The sequence below is a fragment of the Rhopalosiphum maidis genome, chromosome 2, assembly GCF_003676215.2.
Source record: "Rhopalosiphum maidis isolate BTI-1 chromosome 2, ASM367621v3, whole genome shotgun sequence".
NCBI classification, from domain to species: domain Eukaryota; kingdom Metazoa; phylum Arthropoda; class Insecta; order Hemiptera; family Aphididae; genus Rhopalosiphum; species Rhopalosiphum maidis.
Window position 1 is genome coordinate 61,701,566 of NC_040878.1, and position 23,970 is coordinate 61,725,535.

A 23,970-nucleotide genomic window follows, 5' to 3' on the forward strand; every position below is an offset into this window, starting at 1 on the left:
GTATTTTAAATATGTCGCGTCTTTTCGCCAAATATATTTCACGCGAGTGCGAGTTACACGCCGCTTGTTGTACATACTATATTTTAATATTTTATTATATTATATTATTAAACGTCGCCGTCGATTAGCCGAATTATTACCGTATCTGCGCACCGTGCACGTGATCCAGTGGCGGGAAGGATCGCTTCGCTGAGGATGATATTATTATTGTTAACGTTACCTAAATGCAATAATAATATATCATACCTACGCCTATAAAATATAATAAACTATACGCGCCAAATCGATTTATCGTCGTGGTGACGCGCATCGGTATCGTACACAGCGCATACCGTAGGTATAATACGGAAGATAAAACAGACCGACCGCGCGCGCAAGAACGTGAAAAGCGATAGATTCCGATCCGTTTTCGTGGTGTGCCGCGTTCAATTATTGATATCGTACCCGAACCCAACTCGTTGAAGTTTACATCGTTCGACTTCTCCATAGTGGTACACATCGTACACTATCCGGGTACAGTAAGTACGACTGCACCGCAGTCATAGTTGAACCGTTGTCCGCGAGAGGACGTTTACAGCGACTGTGCGACAGACGGACGGGACGACACCGCGGCGCGAGTGTACCTATATGAGATAATATGCGGCCGATTTGAAAATCGTTAACTCCGCACGACATAACGCCTATCGTAATGTCATTATCGTACAGCGTGTGCCGATCGCAGAGGAGAGTACATCGGACAAGAAGACCCATTCAATAATATCATATATATATATGTAACAATATAGAATTAACTCGGTGTATACACCGATCGTGTGATGATGGCGGTGCTTTGCATACCTTTGCGGAGCGACGGGAAAACGGACTTGACGACGGAAGCGGCAGCGGTTCGCGGGCTCGCCGCGATATTGGCGGCGGCTGCGGCGACGGTGGTCGGCAGCGGCGGCGGCGGCGGCGGCGGGTTGCTGTTGCTGTCGTTCAGATAATAATATAGTAGTACTTATTATATTATTGATGATAACAATAATCGTGAATATGATATAATATTTGCGTGCGTTACAGTAATAATATAATTCGGTGTATGCGCGTGGCGACCACTACGCGGTATACACCGAGTATATACCAAGCGAGGGGATGATGCCGCAGACGCGACTGATGACAGACCGCGGGCTCACTATACTATCACGGATGAGGGGCAGAAAGAAGATTTTTCGAACAGATGACGTGAAAATGCCGATCCGGTCTGCCGGGAATGCGTGGCTTTCGGCTTTTCCGCGAAACCGCGACTTTTTCTTGCGCGCAAGACGTGTGTGCGAGCTGTGCTGTCCGTCACGCACTCTCGTGGCGGGATGTGCGGGTGGTAGCCGGGTGTGAGCCGCGGTTGTGCGGCGGATTAGGCGACAAAAATACGCGGAAAAAACGCACGGCGGCGGCGGCGAGTAAGTACGACGACGCGAGTGGCGTTGGCGCTGTTCGTGTACGAAGACTGGCGGGCCGTCACCGCCGCCGCCGGGTCCGACGGCCACCAGCCCCACTACGGCGCCGCCGCCGAGAAAGTATTAAATATCGGCAATTGCACACACCAGCACGCGCGCGCGTACCTCGCCGCCGCTGTTTTCGCACGCGCGCGCGAATTTCCACCGCCGCCGCCCGGCTGTCTGCGACCGAGTTTTCCGCCGTCCACATCCCACGCGGCGGTGGCACATAGGGATAGGTTAACATAACTTATATTATTATTTTCGATATTATTATTATTTAAAAAAAAAACCATTTACCCGCGGCGAGTATCTATAGTAAGTACCTAACATTATCAGTGTTTATACATCGGTTTTTTACGATATTCTTATTGTGAAAGCCGCCAGTTATGAGCATTTTTAAATCACACATAATTTTCATAAGTTTGGTACGAAGTCAGTTCGCTTTAATATTAAATCTAACACAAAATTGATTCCGCTGAACACAATTTTTTAATATTGAACGTTTGTAAGTCGAGGACACCATATAATATTATACATTAAACTCATTTGTGTATTCAAATCCATTATTATAGTAATTCAGCACGCTTCTTAAATTGGTTTGTCTGAAACAATGATAGTAAATTACGCCTTAAAAGTCAATATTTTATTTAAAAAAAAAATATTTAGCATTCATTTTGAATTAAAAACTAAAATGCGTTTGCGTTCCTAAATATTTTTATATTATACCACAGATAACGATAAGATAGTTATACAACGAATTATACTATAATGCAAATATAGTTAATGAGCTCGATAATATAAAAATACATTAAATATAAATATGTATTTTAATTTTTTTAAATCAAAATATAGGCTTTTTAGATTCTGATCGAAGTGAAGACGACATTGAATGTACTATTAATATATCATTACGAATCAACATTCAAACATTCCAGACAGAGTTTGTGAACTACGTAAAAATATGCATATTAAAAATAATAACGTCATTGAATACATGTAATATTACGTATACGACGATCTATAAAAAATATGATAATTTGATAACCAAAAGGCGTCATAAATGTCCTTTTGATCGTTCAATTTTCTAAAGTATAGATACATGGTACACATTCCTATACTTAGTTCATTAAAATTAGTTTTTATTTTGTTTAAAAAGAATATGGGCTTGAATACGTTTTCATTACTATAATTTATCTTTTAATATGATAAATAAATAATAAAATATTTTATTAATAAAAATTTAACAAAAATAATAGGTCCGTATAATATTAGTTCATCAGATATTTATTACATCGTGAACGTAGAAAAATGCAATGTTATAATATTATATTATTATAATAGGTAGTTCTGTTGATTAATAATAAGTCTAATGATAGAATCATTCTTAGAATAATTCGACAAATTTTTAAAACAATTTTTTCTAAAAAAAATTGACACAGCTATTATTTTTGCCATTGAACTACATAGGTCCGTTCTAAACACACATGACGAGCAAATAAGTTTTTGAACGACGCGCAACGAGTGACGACTTTTCGATCGTTTCACTTTCACATTGAATTATCAGTCATTGACAAGCGATTGTGCAAACCAAATTTTATCTATACCTAAGGTAGTTTTATTAATTCTAATCACTTTTAACGCTATGGATAAGTTTAAATATTCATACTTTTACTTTATAGAGGTTAAAAATGGAACACATAAAACATTTATTGTTTTAAGAGGAAATTCTTATACACACACACATCATGCGCCGGACCATGAACACTTATATTATTTTTACATAGACTTAAATATTAATCCCATTACGATATTATTCACTACACAATACTATGCAAACATTACTTAAACAGTTTTTAATGTTTTTAAAAAAAAAAATAATTTTACTCTTGTAAAAACAACTTAATTATTGTTAATTAAATAGACAACATTCAAAAGGATTACACAAAAATTACCTTAACCGCAAGTAGATTACATAATTATTACTTACAAAATGTGTTAGTTTTTGGCAAATAATAGATAAATTATTTTATAAAAAAAAATAAGTTAAAATAAGTTACTGCGAAGTTTAGAAATTAGTTTATTGTTAATTTATTAAGTGACAATTTTAAAATAATAACAGTAGTAAATAGGTACACTTTTGGAATAATTGTAAATTATAAGTACCTATATCTATAGTATTTAGTAATCATACATCTAAATACCTACTTACTTTTCAATTAAAAACTTAATATTAAATTTTATTTTTTATCTGAGCAACACAAATATAACGGTTGTCAATTTAAGTTTAGCGTAAGAGTGAATATATTTAATTTTATCTTAAACTAAAATTGTAATAAATTAAGTGAATACTTACTAAAGTTTCAGAAATGAAATGTACCATATATATTTTACTTATTTTATTTAGATTTTCCTACCTCGTTTATCTTCGTCAAAAAACTTTTTTATTGCTTATTTTAAATCTGAATTTTGAAAATTATTACAACTATTAGTTTAATATTAACTTGTTTTCTAGTGAATTACTAAAACATTTGAAATTATATGCCTATAATTTATTTATAGGGCAGAACTTTTCAAATAATTTAAATGTTTTGATTAATTTAATTGTATTTAAAGAATAAACACTTCACTTCTGAACTTTATTCACTTAATTCAACGGCTTTTGCATGTTTTCAACGGAACGCAAGCATTCGATAAATGATACAATAACCATTCGCAAAAATCAAATTTAAAAATATTGAAATGTAAAATACTTTTAGGTATGAACCAACTCGATAGGACATCGATATAATACAATTAAATTAGAGTAAGCATAATTGATATATATACATAATATTATTGTGAAACATACAAATTCGTTTTATTATTCGATATAAGGATAAAACAATTGGCATTAAAAAAAAAATTTTAATGTTTATAATATATATATATATATAATTGTATAGTATGCACATTATGTTTTGGTTTATATTGTAAAACCTCAAAGTAGGTGATTACATTTTTGTGTGTAGGTATTTGATTGCCCAATAATCAAACAAAAATATTACAAAATTATGTTAGGTTTATGAATTCAATATCTATAGTATTATTTTAATGGAAAAATATTTTATATAAAGAAAGACTTGACAAATACAATTAAACTGTCAAAAATAAGATAAGAAAAATTAATCCTTCGAAGAAAAGACTTATACAGAATCTAATTCAAAACATTAAATGTAGGTTCGTTGTGCTCAGCAAGGGATAAGTATTCAACTAATTTCATCTATCTATAATTCGCGTTTGTACCTATTACGAAAAAACTTTCTGTGTAAACTACTATATAATACAGTTCATTAATTCCTGTGTAGATTATAATTTTAATAAATTCTATTTCGAAATTATTCGAATTAATAAATCATTAGTTTCACATCAAGGCATATCATTTGACTAATTGTTGTTAATGGATATATTTGAAAAAAGAGATAAACGGTTTATTAAAAATATAAAAAAAAAAACAACAAAGTGTGAAACTTTTGAACTCTGTATAATAGTTAATATCAGTAAGTGTTCGGAATCAAGGTCGGAGAGTGTTGAACCATGGACTATGAATGTAATAGTTGTTATATCATCGGTGTGGACGATGCGGTATACAGGGTGTATCAAAAGTCTACAACCGATTACAAATTTATATAGCTCGTCAAATGTTAGCCACTAGTAAACGACCCATATACTAATGAAAAGATTAGATAACCAAGTTTATTTTAAGTTATCTTTCGATTAGTATATGGGTAATTTACCTGCAGCTAACGATTTCCGAGCTATGTAAATTTGTAATCGGATGAAAACTTTTGAAACACTCTGTATATATAGTTTGTCGGAAAATCCACAATAAACACATGATTTGCAAAAGTGTATTCGAACATGATGTTGGGTTCTTCTACATTTATCAACTATCAATTAGCCTAAGAATGTAAATTATTGTAAGATTGACATTGATTCATTCAAATCTTCAAATAATCATAAACAGAAGAACATTTGATGGTAAAATAATAAAGTTACTAAAAATAAATACAATACGTTTGATATCAACAAAAACGATTTAATATATTATAATTATAATAACAACTTTTATTTATGTAGACATATACATTTCATACATTGAACAAAATGTTCATTTATCTAGTGATGTCAAAATACTTTATCAATTATATCAAGATATCAAAGTGAGCTTGTTTAGCGAATGAATATAAGAGAGATAGAGAGAGAAAGTGAGTGAGTGAGAGAAAGAAAACTGCGTATTTAAAATATCACACACATCTTTAGCCTTCAAATAAGTCATTGTGACCCCCTTTACATGATTATTAGAAAATTCATGATTATAAACATATAGAATATCACTCAATCACCTTGAAAAAGAAATTTCAATAAAAAAAAATTTTAAAAATCGTAGAACCTATACCCATAACCATTTGTATAGTCTTTACGATGCACATTGTGAACAAAATTCGTAGATCTTTCTTATAGATCCTCTAGATGTTTACATACTCTCCAACAGCGCGTTTAAGATGTGTTAAACTGTTATTCGAGAGAAGAGACACTACACAACAGTAACGCACGCATAATGCAACGTGCGAAGAAGCGCAAACAATATAATATTTTACATACAGCGTTGAGTAATAATAATAAAGTACCTCGCTGGGTCTCGAAAATTATACATTATGCCGATAGATATTGGATAATATGTAAAATATAAATACTTGAACAAAGCTTTCGGCATGTTGTATATTAAAAACAAAAAAGCGTAATCGGGTAACCGCGTGAAAAGCGTGCAGGGCGGTTTTAGTAGTTTATATTATATACTATTATATACGTATATAAGTTAATATAGTTAATATATTAAGCATTTGTATTTAGTTACAATAATTAATCGAAAATGTTGGATACCTAATTTTTATAAATAAAACAACTATTTTTCGTAGTAACATACTATAATATTTTTAGTTGCAATAACCACAATTTATACAGTTAGTACAACTAAATAAATAAAACTAAACCTGAATGATAAATAACAACTAAACGGATAACTGTCGCTTTGCTAACTTGATATTTAGGGTTAAATGAACTGTTTAAATAGTTACCACAACTATTATTTTTTCCGTAATATACTAAATAGTAATGACAATTCCCTGTTTTTTTGTGTAAAAAAGTCAGTATTTCAACAACAATAAAAAATTTATATTTTATTAGCAGCGTAAAAAAACAACAACAAAAAATGTTGTCTTATATTTTCGTTTTATATATTCCATAGTATAAAATCTTAGAACAAGATGAATATGATAAAAATCGAAGACGATTAAAACAATACTTTTCCGCATAACACGAATATACACAAATTTGCTAACTATCGCGTGAGATAATATTATTATAAAACTATGATTAATGATAACAATTCTGCTGCAGAGAGCATAAAACAAATACAAGACGAAAAATAGCTGATATGTATAATATTATAATATTGCACGAAAATCACGAAGCAACTCCGCATCTCTTGTGATCCTAAGTAGTATTTTTTTTCCTTTCGAGGCATTAATATAATGTATAGGCAATCATGAATATAGTATAATATACATATATATTGCAGTGCGTCGATTGTACGTCCTATGATGAATTTTTATTTTTTACAGATCTATATATTTCATAATATACGATTATGAATATATTATATAATTTTGATATAGGTATACTTATCTACATAAGATTTATGTTTGGGCCGGTTTATCAAAGTTCAAAAATTTTCGAAACACAGGCGTGCAACACGCGTTTGAATTAACCCTTGACAAAAACTCATATATGCACGCAGCTGACTTGGAAGTTCACTATATACTTACGGTAATTTTTTGGCACTGGTTGATTTTTTTCTCTACATTATATTGAACGTCTTCGTACTTCAATATATATTTATGGCATACAGAAAACAATAATAACGTGTCGTCATAATTCGATTATAACCTTCAAACCAGTTTCAACATACATATACAACATTATATATTATACGTACACATTTTCCCCATCACACACCGTATACCATATTATTGCCTTCTACGACTATAAACAAACAAAAGATACCACTGAATTTCGTGTTAAGGACAAACGGCAGCGAGTTTGCTAAAAATTAAATTAAATTTTTCTAGTCACTAAAAATTAAATATGATTTTTCAAATCGCTAAAACTACTATACAGTACTATGACTACTATGTACATTGTACCTACTATACGATACGTTACATGCAGCAGTCGTGCAGATGGTGTACCTATTATTGGTTTAACCTAGAAATATTTGTTTTATAATAAATGTATTATATTATCATAAAGTAATGGACGACCGCGAACGATTTGTCAGAATCAAACAAGTGTGAACAATTAATATGCTTAACATGATTTTTCAAAGTATAAATATTTGCGAAAAAACCAAATGGATACTCGACAATAAAAGGCTAGAATATACTTATTTAGATTCTAAACGTAATCTAAAAATAGCTCTTAAGTTTTTTTCAAAAAGCAGAATCATATATAAGTTAAAAATTAAACATAAAATAATAAAGTATTTTTTTAAACTTTTATAGAAATGTCGTAAAAAGAATTACATTATGCATATTTCAGATACAAGTAAATATAGAGCCTAAACAACTTATAGTTATATATAATTTATTACAACGCATAGTTCTACAACTTCTACATCACATATATCCTAGGAGTAAGTGAAATGGTCAATTTAACTTTTCTTTATCAATAAACAAAAAATTATTAATTATTATATTTTTTAATGTCTTAGATCTTCATAATAATTTTTATATGATATTTTCCTAGATAGTCATAAAAAAAATAACTCATATTTAATTAAAATTTTACAATGGTATTTTAAAATTTTGACCAGTGACAAAAATTAATTACGAATATTGAATTAAAATCATGAATGCATGAGTCTAACATACATATTCATAATATATTTTTGTCGTGAAACTTACTTAGCTCATATTCCTATATGTATACAAAGTATGTACATTTATATTATTATTATACTAAAGTACCTAATAAATTACAAATATTATTACCATCCAGGCAGTATGATTTATTTTTTTATTTTTTAATATTATTGAATTTAATGAAGTGTAGGTACATTAAAATATGTAAACGATAAAGTAAAATAAATAGATATAGACATATAGTAAATTAGTAAAATAAATCAAAGGTCATTATAATAACGAGATGAAATTAAGGTCTTAGGTAGTTTTAAACACGATGAATATGAGTAAAATATTCTTTATATATATTTTTTTCATAAAATCGTATAGTATACCTATACCTATACAGTTGTACAACTTTCACAATAATATCAATTTTAAACTATATACATAACTTATAGTTTTTATAAATAGTAAATTATCTTTATTAATAATATTGATTAATATATTCTAATAATTAGTTTTAAAAATTTTTTTACACGAACGCTAAAATAGTAAGATATTTAAAGTGTTATTACAAGGTAAAACCATTAAGACGTAAAAGTTTATTAAAATAATATTTTACTTTATAATATTGTACAGATATATGCCATTATTTTGTTTGCGGAATATTATAAAAAAATATAATTTTTATGAAGTTACAGTAGTTACACACATTCTACATGAAAACAATTTCACTTTTTATTAGCTTTAAAATTATTTTTGAATACACGATAATCATCTACTCGTCTCTGAAATTTAAGACACCAACATATACAAATACACAGAGTAAATAGATACATATTATATTGGATTTAAAACTGCAGTAGGAAAAATGTAATACTTATTAATATTATAATCTATTTGTTATATTTTCAAAGACTGTTAATACAATTTATAGCAAAGAATAATGTTTTACACCAGAGATTTGAAATTGTTTACAAAATACTTGGCGATATGACAGAATTGACATATACATTCTACAATAAAACTTCAGGCTACTGAAATTAATGAAAATAAAAAATTCAAAATATATATACACCAACTATATTTGACAGCAAAAAATGTAATTATGAATTTATATGAATTGGGTATTATACAGTTTTAATATAGATAGAATGACATATATTTTTGTTTTAATGAAATCTATTTTTTTAAATTCTTATTAATATAAAAATATTTAATCAACTGAATTATAGTACAATATACCGATAATAATTTATATGTTCCGATAAATTATTTACTATTATACAACGTGTTAGCCAATATCAAGGCAATTTCAGTCCAAATACAGTTATAAATCATTAAGATAACAAGCGAAAGCATGACAAATAAGAACTAGTTTTGATTTTTGAAAAAGAAATATATACAATATACATATATATGCAATATGCATTTATATTTAGATACGTATATAAGTATAATACGCAGTTTTTTGTAGATAATATTCGGTAATCGATGTGAGATTCACTATACAGTTAAATATTTGTTTCATATATACAATGGTGATTAGAATACTAATACAACATGTGAATTGAATCCAACGTGATCGAAATCGTACAACTTAAAATGGCCCATTACACAAGGTCAACAAAGTCGTTTGCAGTTGGTGCAAAGACGTGCAGGTTGAAAATGATTATTGTTTACTATTGTAGCTATACAAAATGTTCTAGAAGTCTTAATACTCAAAATAGTGACAATGATCATCTGTGTCTCGTGTACACAAACTTCCGCTTTCTCAAGGATACAAATAAAAAGAAAAATTAAATAATTTACAATAATAACGAATACACAATAAATCCTAGTCTGCAAATTTACCGATTCCGTCTGAAATATAGAACTGGTATCTAATGAGGTTTCAAAAAGAGATTATTTAACATAATGGTAAGTTGTTGCTATCGTTTTGACGATTTTACTATTGTTCTGACATAATGGGGTTTGAAAGTCAGAAAACGCATTCATTGAATTAGGTTATCGATTACCCAAGAGACGGCGTTTGATCCGATCGGTGATCGCACGGTATATGTTCTACATAGGTATAGTATAAAAACAACGTACGAGAAGTAGTAGGTCGATAACACATAATACATAGAATAACACATCTTAACAACAAATGACAAGGTCAATTAGTACCTAGGTACTTAACGACAATGTATGAAAATATTAATATCTTAAAATTAAACAATTATTTTTTTTCTATCTGCTATCAAAATAAGATACAATAACAAACATAATATAGGTAGTACATAGATATTATACGAATTTAAAATATGTTGTATAGAATATGTAGAATATTATTTTATACGTGTAACTTTAGTTGGAGATAATAATTATCTAAATAAATCGAATAATAATAATAATAATATAATATACATTTACATAGGTAATCTTTCTAATTATATGATAAAAATTGGGAAAAATTTTAATTTAAGAATATTCACGATACTATTATGATTATAAGCCATCTGAACTTGAAAAACAGAAAATAAACTAATATATAAAAGTAACATTCTAAACCTTGATACGCAAGATTCGCATTACGAATACATTGTAATTATTAAAAAATTATGTTTATTAGTATTACTTAGAATACAATTTTTCTGAAACAAATGAAATTATTTTTGCTTTACAAGGTTTTTAAGTGTTCGTTTATACCTTAAAATTTGTATCTGCTACTTAAACAATAATTAGATACCTAATAAATGAACGTTTAAATATTTTATTATAATACTTGTAAATTGTAATTCCTTACATAAAAAATAATATAAATTCAAAGACAAATATTGTTCTATTTTGTTATTACATTTATGACAATCTGAAATGATTAGGTAGGTATATTTAAAATTATAGTGGATGAAAATTAATTAAAATTATGTTTAGAAAATAGTTTATGTTTTCAAAATACACATATATATGTTAAACTAAACAGTAAAATATCCCATATTGTGTGTATAACAATACTATCTTAAAGTGTAAACTATACGTAGACGCTATTTGACTGTTCAAATATTAGATAAAGCATTCAAATTTTATACAAAATGAATTTTTAATACGTCTAATTTACAATATTATAAATATAATAATAATAATCACGATACCCCTAATTGTACAAAATATAACAGTATAGCACTTAAACTACGCTTGATTTAAAAATTAAAATTATTACAATAATAATATTGACATTACCTACAACTTGCTACAAACAAAAGTAAGCCTTATTGTAAATATTGCTAAAATAGTTATAGGTAAAATAATAAATATTTATTTATATTTTAAGTAAATAATATTTAAGCCACAAATAATCAAGAAATATAACTACTAAAATATTTATGAATATGTTTAATTTGTTTCAAGAATATTTTATTAATTCTAAACTAAATATTATAATACCAATTTAAAAAACTTGTAGTGTACTACAGATAAAAAGTTTTTATTTAAATTTAAAATAATAATATGTAAACAATAACATTACACTGAAAAAGGTAGCTTCTAAAGACATTGATTACCAGATGACACAGCATATATAATATATATTACACAATTATCTACACAAGATGTATACTTAGTATGTTAGTACATTCCGGAATAAACAAGTTAAACAAAATTATGTATAGTATACTCAAAATATAAATAAAATAACATTCAAACGTAAATGCACTTACATAAAAATACAAGTGGATTATAGTTATTATTTTATAGAAATTTAGATAATACATGTTTCGTCAACATTGACATTATAAACTTAAAATAAAAATTCTTTTTAACTTTAAACAGTAAAACAATTTGAATAATATGTCCAGTTATTTCAATATATATTGAATTAGGTATATAATTTCCAATATTGATAATACTCCCTAAATATGAAGTTTTAGCAGTCGATATTTATTCATATTTAAAGTAAAACGAATCATCAATCATGGTAATAATTGAATATTTGAAAAATATTTCAAAGCTATACAATTCGATAAACAATATAATCAATATAATTTTTAGGTGTATTTTCCTGATCATTTAATATAAGTACACACTTTAAATTAATCAAATACGTCCGAAATTGTGATTGCAGATATATTATATATAGCTTGTAATCCATAACTACTATAATAAAAAAATATACTTATAGTTTTAAATATATATATATAGGTATATATGATATTTATTACAATAATACAATGATATAGATAGTATATTTAAATAAACTGTAAGCGAACATGCGTAATATCATACCAAAAAACTTCGTAATATAGACGTTACAAAACATGACAATCGACTTATCTAGTGGTTAAATTACAAAATTTGATAGATACTTGGTTAGTCATTTAAGACAAAATAAACCAGTCTCGCCATATTATACCGATGTTTACCGCCAAGCTATGTAGGTAAATTACACGGTACAATGTAACAATAATATATCTATATTATACAAAATACTGTTATTATTTTCACTGAAATCTACTTCAATAAGTGGTGTGTCTTGTAACAAATAATAGTGAACTATTTTCCCGTTTGGTGGACGACTTAAGCAACGATGGAGTTAGGCAAACGAAATAAGTAGGTACCTTCCAAGTACCAGACGTTTGCTATTTCAACAGAAATATTTTAAAAGGGTAATATTGAATCTAAAAGTAGCTGCAGTTTAATATGGGTACTTATACTGAGTTATACATAATAACCATACATACGATTATATTGCATTGTATTTCTAATAGGTTACAATTATTTTTAAAGGACTAATGACTAGTCAATTTTGATAACAATTTCGAATTATACCCATCGGTGAATAAATACAAAACATTGTTAATTAAAAAGTCGAATGCCATTTAAACTACTCAATAAAACGTATTTATTCAGTTAATTATATTTAATTAAAAAAACCCATAAAATATACATATATTATATATTATAAGTATATTAAATTAATTAAAGAGCATATAATAAACAAGCATTTGTTAATATACAAACATCGATTTAATGTATTATTTATACGCATGAATATAAAAAACGTTAATACCATATTAGCATGATTATAAATTAGTATTTATAATCAATATTAATGCGCAAACATACGACATCCCGGAAAATTTGTAAGCGCACGTGGAAGTCATGGAAATGATTAGTGAAAGAAAAAACGACGAGATAGAGTACACTTAGACGAAGACAATGATTAAGACAGCGCCCTTGGACATTACTTTTTAACTCAAACATAACGATAATGGCGAGAAAGAAAAAATTCAAATAGACTACGACGTCGCTGCAGCCGCTACGAGTTATGAAAGACTACTAACGAAGGTCAGGATCGCCCAACTGCGGTAGGCATAAGGTATACTTTCCGAACACGGTACATCATCGACACAGGAAAAAATGAACACACACACACAACCGCTGTATAAGCCTAGTCGAAGGAATAAATTATTGTTGTAACAAACGTTCAACCGGATATTAGGTACATAAATACTATCACGCTAACCAGAAATCAATCACTGCAGTGCCAAAAGAAAATAAATGAAAACATATCGTTAGTTTATATTACTATAGTTTAATTTATATAGCAGGGGGCTAAGGGACACCCCTCACAATCCCATATTTTAAAAAAAAAATTGAATTTATTAAAAACAGAATAAAAATAAAAAAACATATTATTATCCCATCGACTATATTATATAGACATATTATAAAAAAAATAGTTAGGGGTTTATCATATATATTCTATACTATTAATAAAATGTGTAAATAAACTATCAACTGTAATAATATTCATTATGGTGTAATACCGCAAAATAAATAAATTAAAAAAGAAGTAAAAAGCTAAAGTAAGAGTATATTAATTCTAAAAAAAAAACAGATACAAGGGACCCAAGCCTTGAATAAATGTCGGATGTGTGGAACCTTATCCCTACACTTATAAGTGCTGGAAAATATAGTTACCTATCAGATGTAAATATTAAAAATTATTTAAATGTACGCTATTACCTTCCTCCTGATGGTTGGAGGGCTCTCGAGATCGTGATTCGATAATATGATCAAATACACCGTAGTAATTAAATGTAGAAAAGCAGATTTACACAAATTAACGAAAATAAAATGATGCTCGTGCACCTTACCTTATTCGCTGTTGAATTTGTTTAACTATTACACGGATCTAAATAAAAAACAACACTGAAGTATTTCGTTGAAATGGAAATGGTCCAGTTACAATGGTATGATATTATTATAAACATTATGGCTTAGCCTCATAAACTAAAACTTTGGATCCGCCCCTAATTGTTATAGCAGATAGCTCGAATAAGCAACATTATAATATAAAAAATAATAAGAGATGTCAATTTTTAAGGGACACTATATAATATGAAGATACTAAAGGGCGCTCAATGATCATTAATAAAATTATTTAAATATATAAATGCTCACGAGACATTGTCGACAGAATAAAATAAAAGTCCTTATTCGACAATGAATACACACAGAATAGGGAGTTCTCAGAGAACCAATTGTAAAACTAAATATATACATATAATAGAGTATACCTATAGTATAATAGTCCATAAAAAAGCAATGACCATTTGAAATCTACGTGTGCATACTACCACGTTATCTATTTAAATATTACATAAGAAGTCGTGATATAATTCTTATAAAATATTGACTACATTTTTGGAGCAAATGTAAAATGTTGATATTGTCAATAAAACGAGCAATATTAATTTTCATTATAGCCAACAATTGAACAAAAGTTCATTCACGTGTTATTTTAATAATGCAATTTAAAAATGTTTTTTTTTACAAACATTTTAAATTGTATTTTGATAAGATTATGTTACACAATATATTCTCGAATCAAGCAGTCCCCCAATATATATACCTACCTACAAATCCTTCGTATACAAAACCGTGTGCCGCAAATATTGTTACAAGCATGGCGCAACGACATGCGATTTTAAAAATGACTATTATTATTATATAGGTACCTACAATCCATTGGTATTGGTCTCGAGCACGCCATCGACAGTTTGTAACGTTTGATGCGCAATCGATTGTTCGAATAGTCGCGTTGTTCAACCAAAATCTATAAAAATACAATATAGGCGTTTATAGGGGGGTAGGGGTTCAAACCTCTCCCGAAATGTATGGTTGGTACGGGCATTGATTTTAATTGTATAATAAATTGGATTTTAAAAATAGAAATTTTTTTTAACCCCCCTGAAATTAATTTCTATATACGCCACTGCAATATAGTATAATAACATGGTGTAATAAAACTGGACGAGATATATGGAGACTATAGTTCAGATAATAAACATTAAATACTACGCTGTTTCACCCGTGATTTATTGATGAAAATGTCCGACCAAAAATCAAAATAATATTATTAAAAAAAACGGCCAATTCATATGTCAAAACAGAAATTATTTGGCATTATTAGTTGATAGATATATATATATATATATATCAAACCTAGTGCGGTTTTATATATACCAACTAAACAATTCGATACTTTTTAAATTTATTCGGATTTTAAAAGAAATAAGTCAACCATACATCATGCATGTATTTATACATATATTATGCATTGTATATACGTATATATATGCTGTTCTATGTTTATCTCGCTTTGACATTTTTTTGTCGACAGCTGATTACAGAAGAACTAATATAATAATGGCCGTTTGTAAGCTTAACGCATCATACAACGACAACACAAGGAAAATATTTGAGAATACCAAAAAGTTACCTACTAAAATGGCAAATTGCCAATAAATAGAGGTGAACAAACTGAAACACGAGTAATGTTTTTCCTCGACAATATTATTATTACCACGCTAAAAACACTATATAATTGTGTCTATATATTTATCGTTGCTAAAAACAATAATGATTAAATTACTATTTATTAATATAATTATTCATTATTATTATTGTCATACATATTATTACTATAGTTTTTATTAATACCCTTCGATCATACGTGATGCATATGTATATAAAATAGAAATAAAATAACTATATTACAATGCCCGTTAACCACGCTACCATGGATAATTTTTTTAAACAAATGACGTATTACAACGCTTGATAAAAATAAACTAAAAGTCTTAAGAAACACATTATTTTTGGCTATAATATGTGCAGTTCCAGTGATGGGTGATGTGAAATGTGTCTACACGGACTCTATCAAAAAATAGACCCTCGAGACAAATAGTGAGTAAATCGTTGAAGGGTCGTAAAAACAATGATGATTATTATTACGATAATGACTGTTGTATATTATATTTATATATGTTTAAATAGATACACATGCTGCACAAAGTAACAATTAATAATATGAATAATAATTAATAACCTTAAGAAAAAAAATCAACCTCAACGATGACCAATGGTTGTAAATCAAATTATCGAACCTACACACGAACGGCAATAACGAACATGATAATTATTGTGCGCTGGAACATTGTTTGAAAACTGTGGACAAGGTCGGATATCCTAAGGTCTGCATAATATGGCGTAACACGTGATACATTCAACGACTGATAAAATCAGTCATCAAATCCAATATCGGACATGAGACGCTATATACAAAGAAATACGCATCATACTTATCATGGAGGGGGGCATGTCTGTCGGCAACTTTTTACCACTAATGCACCTATTTCAAGCGGTACTCGAGACAGACAGTATTCCTTATATGTTATATCCAATTTTCAAAAAAATTTAACAAAAATATATATCATATATAATATGTATATATGTAAAAGGAACATAACTGTTAACAATAAAAAAAATATATTGCTTGAATTCTACAAAAAAAGTAAACGGCTTAAAATAAAACAACAGTTAATATTAATTTATGCAAAATATTCGATACAAGACAAAAAATATATATAACCACGCAATTCCTGGAGGACATATAATTATATATTATATGAACACTTGAATACACTGCACCTGTACAGAAGAAACTGCACATAACTAACGTACGTTAGTATACGTATACTAAAATAATACAAGTACATAATTATAAATTACTGAAAAATATTGAAATATACACAGAATTTATTAAAAAATTAGTTCATTTTTTTTAATTTAAAAAAAAATGCGAAGGTTACTAATTCGATAATTTGTGAATAATCATTTAAGTTATACATATAAATATATATTATCAACAATATACTAGTGAATATGACCCCCCTCTTCACCAATTTCATAATAACAGTACTTACTATTCTAAATAAAAATGTAGATTTTCAATACCAATTGAAGTCGAAAACAAGCAGAGATTTAACTAAGATAAATTATCCTTTATATATAACTCAATAATATTATATTGAACTCTACTATAGTTTGAAAATAAATTCTATCGTAATCATTAATTATTAAAATATAAAAATTCAAACCACACCAAAAGCTACAAACACCTGACAAATCCTATAATTTCCATCTGTAAGCAATTAAGCAAATACCTATTGTATACTTACTTCTAACGCTTTTACGTATTTTTCCAAACTACTGAAGGAAAATATATCATAGTTAATTAATTAATGTTAAAAATTAAGAAATTAGTAAGATTAATAGCAACTAATGGTCACTGATAATATAAATGTATATAATTTCGTTAATTTCTCCGCCCTCTCTAAATATTTACGCTTTAGACATGTGCTGTGTTAATCCTGACTATTAAAGTATAGTGCAAGTACAATAAGCTTTTAAATTGTTTGTTTTCATTTCAATAAACACGATTAAAAATAAACTTCCAAAATACTAATTCTTGCAATTTATAAAAGCTATACAATATTTTACACATATTTTACAAAAGTAGGTATTTATAAAAGGATATCACCTGTTATACGATTTAAATAATATCGTATCGTAGGTAAGTACCTACATAAATTATTAAATTTAAAATGTTTAACTTGTCTTATAATTGTCCATTTCTTATCCCGTAAATTGTGATTCCGTTAACTGCCTGATCACTATTAACTATACGAAAACGCAAATTTTTACCTGACTTGAAAATATAACCAATAGATCAAACCAACATGATTTTGCAATAAAATATAATCATTTTACAAAAATAATGATATAGCTACTCAGCTCTTTATAATATTAATTTTGAGTTTATTTCGAATTTAAACGGCACAAGTTTGAAGAAAAGATTAGCAGTCATCTTGAAAAAGTATATTATATTTTTTTTTTGATAAATGGTAATTCTATACTTTATTCTAATATATTAATATATTCTATGATAGAACTTTGAAAAATCGGTCGTTTTAGTGTGCCATTTTATAATAACATATTTGAATTATTTTTACTATTATTTATCACAAACATTTTTAATTTTTTGACTGACGACATATGTAAATATTTGTCATATTATTTTCCGGAGCAAAATATAAATATATCAGTTATTAAATAAGTAGTTGATTAGTTTTATCTTATACCAAAGTATTTATCAGCTTTAATTTTAAATGAGCGGAATGGAGGGACTAGGAAAACCCCGTAAAATCTTGGACTACAATTTACCCCACTCACCAAAATTTAAATTTATTAACTATCTGATAAACTAATTTTAAATTAAATTTTTATGCATCAAGATTCATCAAAAAAATAATTTAAAAAAATATAGGTATAACTTAAAAAGTTATTACAATAAATAATATATTATTTTGTAATAAAATCAAATTATGTAAACAGATATTTTTACATGAAATTAGTAAATTAGCAACAAGTTCGCATAAACTATAATAAGTACTATGTAATAGAATATTTGTATATGTTTAATGTAAAATATTACAATATTACAATATTAGATTGAATAAACTAGTTCGCATTATTCTAGATCTTCAACAATAAAATATTTATGTTACATTAAAATCTATTATTGTTTGTTAATTGCGTTTATATTGTAAATCCTATAAGTATCCTACCTATTCTATATTATGTTACATTATTTTATACATATATTATTTTATTGGTTGTATTAAATTTAAATATACATTGTAACGTTACATACTAAGCGCAAATTATGCAAAAAAAATAATAAAATATTACGTCATTTAAAATTATTTTAATTTTACCGAAAGCGAATCAAAAAGCGAAACGGAAACAACATTAAATATTCAAATAGTGCACACCATTCAATAGTACCTATGTAACGTGAAAAACAGTAAACCTAATGCTAATCATATAATAGTACATTATACACAAGTAGTGTAGCCAGGAAGGTATAAGAAACTGCAACCCACCCCAAATTTTGAAAAATTTAAAAATACTTCAGTTTTCAGTGAACGTGTTACGTAAAATGTAACCATGTATTAAAATAAAAATTTGTAAGAAAGTTTTAAATGTTATGTACCCATGGGTCACAGCATCCGCATACCAAGCTTATGAGGGATTCTAGTCAAGTCTTTTTTATATAACAAATTTATAATTATTAACCCTAATCCCAAAGAAATATCACAATACATTTGTCGAAACGTCACCACCACAAAGATCCAAGAATCACACCAAAATATTATGAAAACATAAAATATTACACCACAAATTCTAATCAACTAGGCATTATCGTTATGGAAAGGTTAACAATATATTATTTTATAATACCTAAAATATAGATAATATACGTACACGCATTACGACGACGGTATTGTGACGCAGACCTTCCTCCACCACACATCTATATTATATACAATATTATTATTATTATTTTCCGTCTAGAAACACACTTTCGTTTTCCGATATTCAATTAAGAATTCTCAACAGGACCGTTACGACACAGACGTAATATAGTATAATATTATGTATATAGTGTATATATACATACATACATATATATACAGTCGGAAACTTGACCTAAAACCATTTGTTTTGTTTGAGGTAGGTACACGTCCTATTAACAATGCATCAAATAGCCCAAATCAATATAATATAATTACTAAACATCAATGGCAAACAAGCAACACAAAAAATATCATCCCAAAAGAACTCCGTGTATGTAAATAGTGGTGCGTCAGTCTAAATAATAACATTAATATTATATATCATGCACAGCTGCAACGGTATACTAATCGGTCAACACGGCCGGTCGTCTTTTATCTACAATTTACACGCACCAATGTTTGGAAACGTCTGCAAACACAATATTGCATACTTAAATTTTTTTACGAAGCAAGTATGCATTTAACTACACAACACGAAAAAATTCTCATAAAGTCGTAACCTACCTACATTGAAATAATTCTGTGTACTGTGTAGTTACGACGGCAGAGATCGGACGGACCGTCGCTGTACGAAATAATATCGAGTGTGTGTGTGTGTGTTTGTGTGTGTGTGTATACATATATATATAATGTATATCTCATTGAAAAATTTTAATGTATTCATATTTCAACGACTGTACAATAAAGGTGGTCAAGGTAATACGAAATAGTACACAGCGCGTACTGCAGACGACTGACGAGTCTATACAACAGTAAATATAATATTTTTAATTTTATATAGTATTATTTATTATACATAGTTATTAACTGTATACCTATATTAGAAATAACTTTATTTATAAGAATATACTTAGGTGTTACTCATTATAAGGTACTTAAATTGTTAGTTTTTAATCATCATAACTCATAAATCATAAGATAACCATTAGTAATAAAAACAATGATTATTGCTTACTAATATTTCAATTCGTTCAATTAAATTACCATACGTAAAATCATGTTAAAAATTGGATTTCCTTCATTTTTTTAAAGCGTTTAATAATAAAACAAAAAATTATATATATTATATATTCAACATCCAAAATACTTCGACGAGAAAGTATTTAGATTAAAATAAACATACAATATTCAGTTGAAATTCTATACCTATTGTACATTTTTTAATTTGTTTACTGTAAAAATGTATTTTAAAAGAAAATAATTAAAAATTAAAATTGTAAACACTATTTAATATTTAATGTTGTAACAATAATTATATCTATTGTTTGTTTAAGAAAACATCAGAGAAGACATACTGTTACTTTTAATTTTATTTTTACAGTAGTTAAATTATTAAATTTAATTGTATACATTGAATAATTGATTGGTACATCAAACTAATGAGATACTGTTAAACAATATTTCATTTCGAAATTAAACCTCAACAAACATTGATTCTAAATTCCCGATATATGACCACCTGGGATATTTAACAATGTATTGTTGATCCTGAATAATGCTTAATATAATTTCAATTTAATTAAATTTTAAAAATAGATAGTGTGTATAAAAAAAAAACGATACCACAAAATACACTATTAAACACACTACTAAGAGCAATAGGTACCTAATAATTATTACGGTATTACCGCCATTGCCGAGATCATATTAAAAATTGCGTAGTCTACACAAAGTGTTGTTATGGCTAGTTACACATTATATACAATAAAAATCAATTGAGATATTCTATGGTTTATGAACCAAAACAGATAAAAATCATGAATATGTATTATTAATTATCGGGTATGAAGTAACATACAAATTTTAAAGAAAAATTTAGCTTCTAAACATTTACCATTAACTATAAAATAATAATTATAGGTAGGTATTAAAAAAAAATTTTAATTAATTTATATCTTTTTTTTATACCTTACATTTTTACCTACTAAAAACTTTGAGACTGTCTAATTAGTAATATTATTTAAACTCTGAACTAAAAGTCTATGCCTACCAAGAGTAATGGTTAACATATTTCTTAAAATGTAATGCTTGCTGTTCAGATGTGTAAAATATTGAAACTTAAGTAACATAATTGCTAAAATTATTAAAAGACATCTTTCTATTATTATAAGATGAACGACTAATAACAATTGGTCACAATTTATTAGTAAATTAATTTATTTAATAAATATTTTAATAATTGAAAAGAAAACATTGATATGATATCAAGGTAGTTTAATAAATAGTTTATCAAACTACCTAAACTTTAAATAAAAAAACTACTTGTTTTTCTCTGTATTTCAATAAATTTACTATGCAATTTACTAATTACATGATTCGCAAAAAAACTATTTAAAATAATTTATTTCATATATAGGTGCCATTGTACAGATAATCCGAATTAATGTTTTACCATAACATAATCAAACTATAACAACTTGTTACTTTAAATTAGTATGGTAAATGTACCTAATAGCTAATTACTTAGGTAATATAATTTAACATCCAATAAAAACAAAAATAATATATCATTTTATCATAGAATAATGAATATAGTCACGTCACAGTCATCAGAATAATACAATTTTTTTTCAGATTTTTTTTGCTAAAAAGATAAATATAATATCAAACAAATCAATGTTAAGAAGTGTTAGTAATTTTGTACATCTATTGATATTTATTAGGTTTATTTACTTATTTACTTAATATCTTCATATGAGTACATGAATATCGATGCAAAACAATATTAGAAGTCATCAAAACATGTATACTGTATAGGTACTACAGCTAAAATAAATTATTTCAAAGGTCACAGTTATTGACACTTATAAGGTGATAATGCACTACCTTGCGGTTGTTATTCTAGGTGGCATTGAGTATTTTGCTGTACTACTTAACACATACCTATTAGAATTACGCATAAATATTGGTTAACTGATGATAGGAAAGCATATAGATTCCACATAAAAATCAATAAACAAATGAAAATATGACAGAATTAACATTTTAAATTTTTTTTTAAACAATAGTACCTACCTATGTCCTGCCTAGATATTGTACAATGAACATACATAAAACAATATGTTTTATGAGGACAAAGATTAATGGAACAAATGACAATTTAAACTTTTCTATTAAATGCCATTGTCCAAAATAAAGGTGACTCTGTGATAATGAGAAATGATATTAAAACAGTTTTTTTTATGTGTCAAAGGTCAAAACTTTAAGACCATAGTTCTATAAGTTTATTTAAACTATGTTATTTTACTAGACTTTTTCACACAGTTTAAGATAATTTTTTAAATCATGTAATTAAATTTCACGGTGATCTTAAATCTTAATAGGTCTGTGGTAAGGACATGAGGTAACCCATACGCAAAGTAGGTATGTGTATCTATAAATGTGAAAAGAGAATTTTACCATATCACGTGCAGTCACAACGCTTAATGATAATAATATAATAACAATAATTATTAATGCAGTGACGTTTTGAGTATTTTGCTTACCCAAATACAAATGGTTCTGTCAGTAAGTGTCTTCTCTGCAAGAGCGCATTTTCAAAAAAAACGCTACTCTACAAATTTTTTTATCCATCTCACTTCCTCTGTTCAACTTAAGCAGTTCACACGACAAACGTTCTCTCTACAGAAGGTAATAACGACCGTTCCGAACGTATATGGATAGCTGCCGACGGTAAGTCCAAACAAGAATACTAGTCCGACAGCGACGAAGAACGGAGTCGGCTGCCATGATGGAAAAACGGAAACAGACTCACTTGGGTGGGCGAATTACGATGGGACGCGTGTGGGAAAACTTAAAACACTCGTT

General features: G+C 27.7%; 1 protein-coding gene across 2 annotated transcripts in view; it reads right to left on the bottom strand.

The window, feature by feature from the left end:
• LOC113554217 (elongation of very long chain fatty acids protein AAEL008004-like) overlaps window positions 1-23,970 on the bottom strand; it is a 43,543-nt gene extending 19,573 nt beyond the window's left edge. Inside the window, exon 1 of one of the 2 annotated variants that reach the window (XM_026957960.1) lies at window positions 23,649-23,970. The gene's annotated coding sequence lies outside the window, so the exon portion shown is untranslated. Of the gene's footprint in view, window positions 1-837; window positions 1,478-23,648 lie in introns of those variants that run through there. The other variant, XM_026957958.1, reaches the window with a different exon arrangement.